This window comes from Aquarana catesbeiana, unplaced genomic scaffold (genome assembly GCF_042186555.1).
Source record: "Aquarana catesbeiana isolate 2022-GZ unplaced genomic scaffold, ASM4218655v1 unanchor235, whole genome shotgun sequence".
Lineage (NCBI taxonomy): Eukaryota > Metazoa > Chordata > Amphibia > Anura > Ranidae > Aquarana > Aquarana catesbeiana.
The window spans coordinates 726,233-739,158 of NW_027362663.1; the positions used below are offsets into that span (position 1 = coordinate 726,233).

General features: G+C 41.1%; 1 protein-coding gene and 1 pseudogene across 1 annotated transcript in view; one reads left to right on the forward strand and one right to left on the reverse strand.

Annotated features, from left to right (window-relative positions):
* LOC141121951 (uncharacterized) overlaps positions 1–9,267 on the forward strand; it is a 59,069-nt pseudogene extending 49,802 nt beyond the window's left edge.
* LOC141121932 (uncharacterized) overlaps positions 1–12,926 on the reverse strand; it is a 603,393-nt gene that overhangs the window by 311,676 nt on the left and 278,791 nt on the right. The gene's annotated exons all lie outside the window — the stretch shown is intronic.

A 12,926-nucleotide genomic window follows, 5' to 3' on the forward strand; every position in this document is an offset into this window, starting at 1 on the left:
AATTGGAACAATTAAAAAAAGAGAATTTAATACTTCAAACTAAGCTCGAAGATTACGAAAATAGAACCAGACGTTCAAACTTGCGCATAAGGGGAATACCTGAAACTGTGACAGACCTGCAATCTACTATTACTGCTCTATTACAAGAACTAAAGCCAGATATCCCTATTGAACGTTTAGAACTGGACAGAGTACACAGAGCCCTCACAGCCAAAAAGAAAGATGGACCCCCACGTGATATAATCACAAAATTTCATTATTACAGAACGAAAGAACAAATACTAATTGCTGCAAGAGAAAAAAAGGAACTTAATTTTCAAGGACACAATTATCAAATTTTTGCTGACCTATCCCAACTTACTATTACTAAAAGACGATCCATGAAACCCCAACTAATGGAACTGCAACGCCACAACATTATGTATCAATGGGGCTTCCCCTTTTCAGTCAGATTTAACTACCAAGGTACAATTTACAGAAGCAGATCAGCAGATGAACTACAACAAACCCTTTTAAAATTAAATCTGACAGAACCCACAAGCAGCAACACTCCCACACGCAGAAGAATGGCATCATCTTCACCTTCAGGCAGCACCCAGAAAATTTCAGAACAAAATGGAAATCATCATTCTCACAAAAGAGGCCGTTATGCCACATCATCCATGGACCAAGAAGATTCAATGGACTGACATCCTAATTCCTGATATCTCTTCATTTATTATACTAAGAGATGGTTCTCTATAAAAAACCTATATTTATAACTGAATGTAACTGCATTCTGATAGTCACACACTGTGTGGGATCATGTTACATTCCAGTTATATTTCTTATTACTTCTGATTCATATAGCCTTAGAATATATAAGTGAAATAAGGAAATTCTTGTTCAGTTATATATTATCAGGTAATAACAATAGATTTATTACTTTTTAGGACAAATATGTTCAATAATCCAGAAGTAATGGAAGCTTTTTCTTTCTTTTCTTAAAACAAATATATTATTACCTAACTAGTTCCTAGAATTATGTTTTTGTTTATTCTAATCTGAAGCAATACAACCTCAATTTTATGAGTTAACATATCTAAACAGTTGCATATGAATAAAATATGTAATTGTTTACTCTAAAAGGGTTAAAATCCCAAAATAATTCAAACTATCTTCATCAATACCAAAGTTATTAACAGTACCTTTCTAACTGAATTATTTAGCCTAGGGCAAGACTAACCATATACAACCACCCTGGAATAAATAATTTCAACAAAAACTATATTCTGCACTCCAATTAATGAAACATCATTTTGATGTCTTTTGACATAGCACTTCTCTCCTGTAAGCGGAAGATCCGTGTACCCCCATTAGCCCTCCTCATTCTCCCAACCATATTATGTGGGAGTGTGACGAAGGAACTTATTCCCCTGAGAGAGATATTTATTCTCTTTCACGGGTAAATTGTGATTACTTGCAAAAAATAATTTATACAATGTATCATCTAATCTCACATGTTTTTTGTTTACTCTTTACTCCAGAATTCACTGGTTTCTTTTCTATCTATTCATCTCTTCAGTCCACACAGGTTGATCTGCGCAGTCAGCTCTGCATAACAAAAAGTAAGTCAAAACTATTTGATCTATTGCCATGGCACCACTGAATATACTTTCCCTGAATGTTCAGTGAATAAATGTCCCTCAAAAAAGGACCAAAGCCTTCCGTACTTTCCATAACAAGAAGGCTCACATAGTATGCCTCCAAGAAACACACTTCACCAAAGATTCTACTCCAAAATATATTTCTCCTTTTTATCAACAAATTTACACGGCTTCTGCCTGTACCAAGCAAAGGGGAACTCTAATTGCATTTCACCGATCCACACCATTCACCTTATCATCAGAAATTAAAGACCCAGAAGGTAGATACCTGATACTCATGAGTTATATAATGGATACAGCAATCACGGTGATTTCCTACTACGCTCCTAACAAACAACCTACACCATTCCTCTCACATATATTACAAGTGATTAATACACACAAAATAGGAACAGTAATAATGTGTGGGGATTCGAACCAGGTCCTCCTCCCATTTCTAGATAAATCACCTTTTACACCATCCAAAATAACCTCTAGATTACCTTTTTCTCAACTTCTTTCCAAATACAATCTGGTAGATTCATGGAGAGAAAGTAACCCAATGAAAAAGAAATCCACTTATTTCTCGCACCCTCATCAAACCTTCACCAGAATAGATCATATTTTTCTAACAATAGGAATGATACCAGAAATTATTGCATCAGATATAATTCCGATTCTGTGGTCTGACCATAATGCAGTATACACTACTATAGCCTCAGCCATACCAAAAGCGCATGACCCAACGTGGTACTTACCGGACATAATGCTCAAACACCCACTACATCAGATGGCCATTGAACAAGCTTTAAAGGAATACATATCAATTAATAATACAACAGACATCTCCCCAATCACACTGTGGGAAGCTCATAAGCCTGTCTTGCGTGGTACAATACAAAGACAAATGGCACTATTTAAACGAGAACGCAAAAATCTAGCAAGAAAACTAGAACTCAATTTTAATGCAGCCTACATATCATTTCAAGATAATCCATCTCAGAGTACAAAATCTCATCTGGAAAAATCTAGATTGGAATACGATCTATTTCTCACTGAGTCAGTTGATAAATCCCTCAAACGCTCCAAACACAATTTCTACATGAATACAAACAAACCAGGTACATATTTGGCTCGGGCATTAAATTCAACTAACAAATCTTTCAAACCAATACGTTTGAAATTATCAAAAAATTTTTACACTTGTAATCCAGTTAAAATAGTCCATAAATTTCACTCACATCTCGCAACTTTATACAAGACAAACAATGAATTTAATCCTACAGAGGCTGAATCCTTCTTCTCAAAAATAACCTTACCTGAGTTATCTCAGAATCAAAAAAGCAGTTTGGATGAGCCTATAACTATAAATGAAGTTGCTAACGCCATAAAAGACCTAAAACTTAACAAAAGACCAGGCCCAGACGGCTACTCGGCTTTATACTATAAAACATTCTCAGAAATACTCTCTCCCATTCTCACTGAAACTTTTAACAAACTTCTAGATGGACATTCTTTTCGGCAAGAAACACTAATGGCAATTGTTTGTATGATCCCAAAACCCCTTTCTGATGATACTTCCTGTGTGAATTATCGGCCTATCTCTCTGTTAAACCTCGATATTAAATTATTAGCAAAAATAATAGCAAAACGCCTCAATAGCACTATAGGAAAATTAATACATAGAGATCAAGTAGGCTTCATGCCAAATAGACAGGCAGGCGATAATATACGCAGGGCAGTGTTATTGGCACATATTGCTAAAAAACAGAAAATCCCTTTATGTTTTCTATCTCTCGATATTAAGAGGGCATTTGACACAGTATCCTGGCAATATATGCAATATTCATTACAAAAATGGGGTTTTGGACCCCACTTTTTAACATGGATCAAAACATTATATAATAAACCCAAAGCCTATATAAAATATGCTGGATACAAATCTGAAGCCTTTAATATCAAAAGAGGTACCCGACATACTTATACTCGAACCCATGGCCCAATACATCAGAGCAAACCAAACTATAACTGGCATTGAAGTAGGAGGTATTACACACAAATTATGTATATTTGCAGACGATATATTACTTTTTCTATCATCACCACAGGTCTCTGGTCCTAACTTAATACCAGCTCTTGATGGATTTGCAGCCCTATCCGGCCTTATGATTAATCCTAAGAAATGCCTAGTGCTTAATATTTCACTCACAAACATGGAATTGATCCCGGCTAGGGCTGCACTCCCATTCACATGGGCAGAAAAATCAATCCCATATCTTGGAATTCATTTAACAGCATCTCATTCTGACTTATTCTCAACCAATTATCCTCCTGTATTAAGACAGATCACAAATCTAATAAAACAATGGTCGCAACTTCCTTTATCCTGGATAGGGAAGATTAATGCAATCAAAATGACTATTCTACCCAAATTGCTTTATCTATTCAGAGTCCTCCCTATTCCAATTCCTTCCTATTTTTTGAGAATAGTACAAAAAAGAGCAACTTCGTTTATATGGGGCTCTTCTAAACCACGTATACCTATACACACACTACATCTTCCCAAAAATAAAGGAGGCCTGGGATACCCTAATTTTACTAACTACTACAGAGCAGCACATTTGGCCAGTCTGTCCAAATACCATGCAAAACAGGAAATCCCATTATGGGTGTTTATAGAGGCTTCAGAAAATGACCCTCTATTAATATCAAATTTATTATGGCTTGATCCTAAAGACCGCTTTAAAATTCATAATCCCATAACTAAACACTTCTTATCTCTCTGGGATAAACTAAAAACCAAATATCAGTTACAATCTCCACACAATCCTCTCCTTTCTTTTATCAGAAATCCGGCCTTTTATCCGGCATGGATCTACCCAAATTCTTTTAAAGCTTGGACAACATCAGGCATTCAGACACTAAATGACTTCATAGCATCTAAATCATTCCTTTCATTCCCATCGCTTAGAGAAAAATATGATCTACCAAACTCTGAGATATTTAGATATCTCCAAATCAAAAATTTCTATACACCATTCCTAAAGGGGGATACACCATTATCCCAATTATCCATTTTTGAATCAATCTGTACAAAAGATCCATTTGCTAAAGGTACAATTTCATCACTTTATAATCAATTATATGGAGTAGCAAATCTTAATAGACCCTCTTACGTTCAGAGGTGGGAGGAGGACCTGGGACGAACTTTAGAAGACACGGACTGGTCTAACATATGGCTCACATCTAAGTCATCTTCACCCAACATCTTAGCACTGGAGACAAATTATAAAGTCCTAACTCGCTGGTACCTTGTACCCGCTAGAGTGGCAAAATATTCACCTAATACCTCAGCTCTTTGTTTTCGAGGATGCCCAGAAATAGGCACATATTTACACATATGGTGGACGTGCCCAGTAATCCAAACCTTCTGGAAGGAAGTCTTCGTGATTGCATCTAAAATATTTTAAAAAATAATACAACCAGATCCATATTTAACTTTACTTAATCTAAAACCGGAATGGTTAACACTCTCTCAATTCAAACTAATGATCCAACTAATAACGGCTGCAAAACAAACAGTGGCCAAGGCATGGAAATCTCCTACATTGGTACTAGCAGAAACAATTCACAGAATGAATAATACAATGTCCCATGCTAAGATGGTAGCCATCGATCAAAATCAAATTCCAAAATTTGAAAAACTTTGGCATCCTTGGATAAAACAACAGTTCCTGTCAAACTTCAATGACTCTGTCCTGTTGCCATGGTAACAGATTAAATGACTTACAGAGACACCCATTCTAAGGCTTCAAAGAGAACTAAAAAGAATAATAAACTGACTAGCGGGACAACCTTGTGGACCATACCTCTACCTTTCAACCCTTTTTCTTCTTTCTCTTTCCTTTTCTCCACCTTACGATTAAAGCTCATTATCAGAATTTATTTGACCTATATACACTCTACTTGTAAACAATATGTATAGTAGGTATAAATCATTTAATTACCTACAAAAGTAACTAAGGAAATTATATATATATCTTTAATTTAGGTTTACGTGAACCCAATGTTTAATATTTGAAATTTCATGATATTTACCTATATAAACCCTACTGTAAAACAATGAGCTTACTTTATAGATCCTTGTAAACTTACTTTATGTATCTTTATAACATTGTATACTCAATAAACTTCTTTTGACAAGGAAAACAATTGGCCTCTTACCAGACAAGATGGAGCCCAGATGTTAAAACTCTCCTCCCGCTGTTACAATTGACCCACCAGAGAACAAGGAATGATTTTCAAGCAATTTCCAAAGCTTACAATCGATCTGCTATATTCCTGTCCAGCATATGTGAAAATTCAAAGAAGAGTGCAATAGAAATGGTTATTTTATTCCAAGTATTGCACAGGACCAAACAAAGAAATCCATACAAACACAGCCGCGGATTTTCAAACTGCAGGCTGGTGCGTGATGATGTCACAGAAAGTCTCTCCACCCGACGCGTTTCCCTGTAAGAAGCATCGACTGAGAACGGAGTCCAGTCGATCCTTCTTACAGGAAATCATTCCTTGTTCTCTGGTGGATCAATTGTAACAGCGGGAGGAGAGTTTTAACATTGGAGCCGACAGAGTGGAATATCGCAGCTGATTACTGTGTTAATCAAGCGTGTCTGATCCCTACAATCGAACAAAATATTACAGCGCACACATGCGAAAAGACATTTACCTCCAGCAAGGCTAATTTAAAACACCTAGACATATTCAAAAAACATTATCAAAAAATATGGGGATTTGGTCACACCATATTGCTATATGGTGCTAAGCCCACTTATGCCCCGTACACACAGTCGGATTTTCCGATGGAAAATGTCCGATCGGAGCGTGTTGTCGGAAATTCCGACCATGTGTGGGCTCCATCGGACATTTTCCATCGGATTTTCTGACACACAAAGTTTGAGAGCAGGATATAAAATTTTCCAAAAAACAAAATCAGTTGTCGGAAATTCCGATCGTGTGTACACAAATCCGACGGACAAAGTGCCACGTATGCTCAGATTAAATATAGTCATGACGTACGTGTTTTACATCACCGCGTTCAGAATGATTGGATTTTCCGACAACTTTGTGTGACCGTGTGTATGCAAGACAAGTTTGAGCCAACATCCGTCGGAAAAAATCCTAGGATTTTGTTGTCGGAATGTTCAAACAAAGTCCGACCGTGTGTACAGGGCATAACTGCGACAAAGTACCCCATGATTAGTGGGTCCTACACTATCCATAGATTGGGAGATCCTGCTTCTCTGAACCATGGGAGAAATACACTCCTCTATATGGGAGAACTTGAGGTCTCCACCCAAGACACAGGTGGACACTAATGAGAGGTACTCAATGAGGGAGTGGGGTGCTCCTATCCCAAAAGGATTTGGTCAGAATCCATACAATAGACAAGCAAGATATTTGGGGGGCACACCCTAAAAGATGCATTAAAGATGGTGCAGCCATAAGACCATACAACAGAACAAAATATTACAGCGCACACATGCAAAAAAGACCAGCAAGGCTAATTTAAAACACTTAGACATTGTTCTCCCCCCCCCACTCTCTGACCTCTGGTGAGGCTCAGCCCCGCTGTTATTCATGACTAAATCATGGACTAAATAAGGAAGTGCGGGACTTCTTGTGTTGGAAAGATGGCAATGAGTGATAGAGGGGGGTGGGGACACTCGTCCTATAATCCCCTCATCACTGTCACTCCTATAAAAGACAGTTCTTGTTGTTTCCTCACTCTCTGACTAAGGTCCATGAATAAAGAAATGAACTGGTAGGAGATCAGAGGACCCATTTACTAGTTACCTTGAGGGTGGAATTGTAAGATCCTCAGAGACAAAGCTGCCTGATGTGGGTGGAGTCCTGGTTTAGGGGAACCAATCTGCTCATGTCTAGTAATAATCTTTTTATTTCTATTTTAGTAGATGGACGGGAGATGAGGAAAACCTCAGAGGATTGTCTCACTTTGTCTCCAGACTGTAAAGTAGAAGATGAGGACATCACACAGTATAGTCCAGGAGAAAACCCGACTACCTCAAATGTCCATCCAGCACCACACATTGTAGATGGACCATCGTATTCCTCTTATCCTGAGGAACCTCAGACTGTGAGGGACGGTGCCGTCCTTCCAACAGAGAAGAGCTTTTCCTGTACTGAGTGCGGGAGGGGTTTCCGTTATAAATCTGAACTTATTGTGCATAAAAGATCTCACACAGGGGAGAAGCCGTATTCCTGTCCTGAGTGTGGGAAATGTTTTTCACAGAAGTCCAATCTTTACAAACATCAGAGATCTCACACAGGGGAAAAGCCATATTCCTGTACTGAGTGCGGGAAGTGTTTCCGTTATAAATCTGAACTTATTGTGCATAAAAGATCTCACACAGGGGAGAAGCCGTATTCCTGTCCTGAGTGCCAGAAATGTTTTTCAGAAAAGTCCCATCTTTTCAGACATCAGAGATCTCACACAGGGGAGAAGCCGTATTCCTGTCCTGAGTGCGGGAAATGTTTTTCAATGAAGTGCCATCTCTACACACATCAGAGATTGCACACGGGGGAAAAGCCGTATTCCTGCCCTGAGTGCGGGAAATGTTTTTCAGACAAGTCCGCTCTTTATAGACATCAGAGATCTCACACAGTGGAAATGCCGCATTCCTGTTCTGAGTGCGGGAAATGTTTCCATTCTGAATCTTATCTTAATATGCATAAAAGGTCTCACACAGGAGAGAAGCCATATCCTTGTCCTGAGTGTGAGAAATGTTTTTCACATAAGTCCAGTCTTTACATACATCAGAGATCTCACACGGGGGAAAAGCTGTATCCTTGTTCTGAGTGCGGGAAATGTTTTTCACAGAAGTCCAGTCTTTACACACACCAGAGATCTCACACGGGGGAAAAGCCGTATTCCTGTCCTGAGTGCGGGAAATGTTTTTCAGACAACTCCGCTCTTTACAGACATCAGAGATCTCACACAGGGGAGATACCATATTCCTGTTCTGAGTGCGGGAAATGTTTCCATTCTGAATCTTCTCTTAATATGCATAAAAGGTCTCATACAGGAGAGAAGCCTTATCCTTGTCCCGAGTGCAGGAAATGTTTTTCACAGAAGTCCAGTCTTTACACACATCAGAGATCTCACACAGGTGAAAAGCTGTATCCTTGTCCTGAGTGCGGGAAATGTTTTTCACAGATGTCCAGTCTTTACACACATCAGAGATCTCACACGGGGGAGAAGCCGCATTCCTGTCCTGAGTGTGGGAAATGTTTTTCACGGAAGTCCAATCTTTCCATACATCAGAGATCTCACACGGGGGAGAAGCCATATTCCTGTCCTGAGTGTGGGAAATGTTTTTCACATAAGTCCAATCTTTCCATGCATCAGAGATCTCACACGGGGGAGAAGCCGTATACCTGTCCTGAGTGCGGGAAATGTTTTTCAGTGAATTCCCATCTTTACAGACATCAGAGATTGCACACGGGGGAGAAGCCACTTTCCTGCCCTGAGTGAGGGAATTGTTCCTCACTGAAGTCCTGTCTTTCTGTACATCAGGGATCCCACACAACCCTCGAAAAGTATTAGTGCCTTAAGTGGTGCCGCCCCTCTTGCGACGTCACAACCCAGCATGCACAGGTTAGTGACATCACTAGGTGGCCCGCCTTGCTATATATATATATATATATATATATATATATATATATATATATATATATATATATATATATATATATATATATATATATAAACTTTTTTCTTATTCGGGACTGCCAGTGGTGGCGACGTCTTGATTGATGATGGCTCTACATCAGGGGACATTGTTTTTTTATTTTTTAATAAAGGAATTTGACACTTTTTTGGTGAATGGGTGGGGGTACAATGTACCCCATACTCATTCACATGGGGGGCTGGGATCTGGGGGCCCCCTTGTTAAAGGGGGCTTCCAGATTCTGATAAGCCCCCTGCACCCAGACCTCCACAACCACAGGCCAGGGTTTTGGGGAAGAGACACTTGTCCCCATCCATAAGGTGCTTTTGGGCCCCCCTGCTCCAAAGCACCCACCCCCCATGTTAAGGGCATGTGGCCTGGTATGGTTCAAGAGGGGGTGGTGCTCGCTCAACCCCCCTTTCTTGGCCTGCCGTGCTGCATGCTTGGATAAGGGTCTGGTATGGATTTTGGGGGGACTTCATGCTGATTTTATTTTTGGCATGGGGTTCCCCTTAAAATCCATATCCAACCTGAAGGGCCTGGTATAGATTGTTTTCTACTATTTTTTACCTGCAAATGTTTTTTTTTTATTCAGCTGTCAGTGGGGAAGCCCATTGACAGCTGATGACTCATCGGTTGGTAAGGATGCCACGGTCAACTTTCTGGCCCCGCTTCTTAACAACCAGCTTTTACTGCACTCTGATTAGGCAAAGCTTTGCCCAATAAGGGTGCAAAATGCACTTAGCCTTCAAGCAGCCTTATAGGATGACAGGAGGGGGAAGATCTTTTATTGATTTCAGGACTAAGAATAATGAGACATGGAAAGGAAATGTTTGCCCTTTAACTACATCTGATCCCTGAGAGCCATAGAGAGCCCTGAACAGGCTGACTTCATACCGACAAGCGATATGTCCATCTGAGACATCTGAAACACCCTGAGACAATCTGTGCCTGGACATTTCATCTCATCTGCCATAAACTGTGAGTTGGCTGCCAAAAGCTTGAATGACAAGCGAGAGATCTGAGACACTCGAGTGGAGATAACCTGAGCATGGACATTCCTTCTTATCTGTTATCTGCTACTAATTGTGAGTCAGGTATATGCCAAATCACCATCTACAGCTGTGACTACGGAGTGTATAAGCACAACTAGACTGTATTGCAATTGGAGGTGAGGATCGGAGCTGAGGGATCCAGATATCCCCAACATTTTAATCTTTGCTTTTCTTGACATTTGCTACAGTTATGGATCTGTGCATAATACAAATGACACAGTCCTTGTTGTGGAGTTCACATACATGACCAGACTACACTGATATCGGCCGATATAACTGCACCTGAAGGAGAGAATTTTTTATGTTTGTCTGAGCATCTTTCAACAGCTGATCTGGGCGGGTGTCACAGCCAAGGATTTCAATTGTCTTCTTCATATTGAATCCTTTTTTTTTTCTACTTCACAGGGCATTCTGTCATTGGTCAGTCCCTACCTGCATCTATTTAAAGAGGGTTTGGTCTTACATACTGTATATCTTTACATTGGATGATTGTACAGATACCTGTTTTCCCTCATATTGATACTCCCCTTTGAGTGGGCGATCCACTCTCTATGTGTGTGGTGCTATTCGATCAACCCCTCTACTTTTGAGAGATTGATATTGCTCTTAATCAGCTTATCTCTCTGTTGATCTTGTGGTCACACAGTGGATAGAGGATATTCCATCAGCTCATACGAGTCTGTGATGCTTGGCTCTGTATGTGTTATATTTTAATGATACAATAACAACATTGTTATTTGCGGTGTTTGGTGGAGGTTTTGAACTGACTGCTTTCATGTTTTTGTAACCAATGTTTTATGTCCAATAAACTATATATATTGATAGTATACTGTCTGGGGTCTCTGTATACCAATCTTTTGGGAATCTGCCCACCTTTTTTCAATGTGCAGTACATTATAGGGCGTTTGGTGGAGTGAACACTCTGCAAGTTCGGGTGTTCCTCAAAAGGGGCAAACAGCCAATGTTCAGCTTGAACTCATGCTCGGGACAAACCAGTGGCCCAACACTACATGTGAAATTGCTACCAGCTATCCACTTCTAGGAGTGAATACCCTCATGTACCCTATTCAACCCCCCCATGCCCCAAATTACATGTCTTTCTACTTCCCCCACTCTTCTGCTCCTCTCCACCCTGCTTGATTGCCCTGTATCCCTTTTCATCCATCATTCCCCGCTTCACCCCCTTTCCCCTCTTCACTGAACTGTCTCCGTCTTCATCCTCCTCCCTTTCCCATCTTCACCCTCCTCCCCTCCCCACCTTCATCCTCCTCTCCTCCTCCCTTCCCCATTTTCATCCTCCTATCCTCCTCCCTTCCCCATTTTCATCCTCCTATCCTCCCTTCCCCACCTTCACCCTCCTATCCTCCTCCTTTCCCCATTTTCATCCTCCTATCCTCCCTTCCCCACCTTCACCCTTCTATCCTCCTCCCTTCCCCACCTATCCTCCTCCCTTCCCCACCTTCCCCCTCCTATCCTCCTCCCTTCCCCACCTTCACCCACCTATCCTCCTCCCTTCACCCTCCTATCCTCCTTCCTTCCCCACCTTCACCCTCCTATCCTCCTCCCTTTCCCATCTTCACCCTCCTATCCTCCTCCCTTCCCCATCTTCACCCTCCTATCCTCCACCCTTCCCCATCTTCAACCAAACCATCTAGGCTAGGGGAGAAACTGCACGTGCTCAGTTTGGTGTGTATTGCTGGAGATGTTTTTTTTTTTCTTGGGAGGGTACATGTGATCAGCACAGGGCCAATCAGCACTGTCTAGACAGAGGGTCAGTGGTCCTGCGGCCTCATAGAACAATCCAGAAGAGAATGAAAACTCCTCCTACAAGCTTTAAGCAGACACTGATAGAAGTCACAAGAGTGCTATATACCGCTAATGAGAAAAGGTATTCAGCAGTTTATATTTACTAAAATGATTTCATTTTCATATTCTGTGTACCGTGGGAGATATAGTGACTGCAGGTTCTGGGTTTAGTAACACTTTAACCCCCTTTTCCTCCTCACTCCCTCTTCTTCACCCCCCCCCATTTTCTTTTTTTACCAACCTGCTACCTCTTCACTTTTTTCCTCATCCTCACCTCCCTGTCCCTCTCTTCACTCCCTGCCCTCCTCATAACTCCCTCTTCCCCTCTACCCCTCCCTTCCCCATCCTCACCTCTCATCCCTCTCTTCACTCCCTGCCCTCCTCATAACTCCCTCTTCCCCTCCATTCCCCATCTTCACCTCTCGTCCCTCTCTTCACTCCCTGCCCTCCTCATAACGCCCTCTTCCCCTCTACACCTCCCTTCCCCATCTTCACCTCCCTGTCTCTCTCTTCACTCCCTGCCCTCCTCATAACGCCCTCTTCTCCTCTGCACCTCCCTTCCCCGTCTTCACCTCCCTGTCCCTCTCTTCACTCCCTGCCCTCCTCATAACTCCCTCTTCCCCTCTACACCTCCCTGCCCTCCTCATAACTCCCTGCCCTCCTCATAACTCCCTCTTCTCCTCTGCACC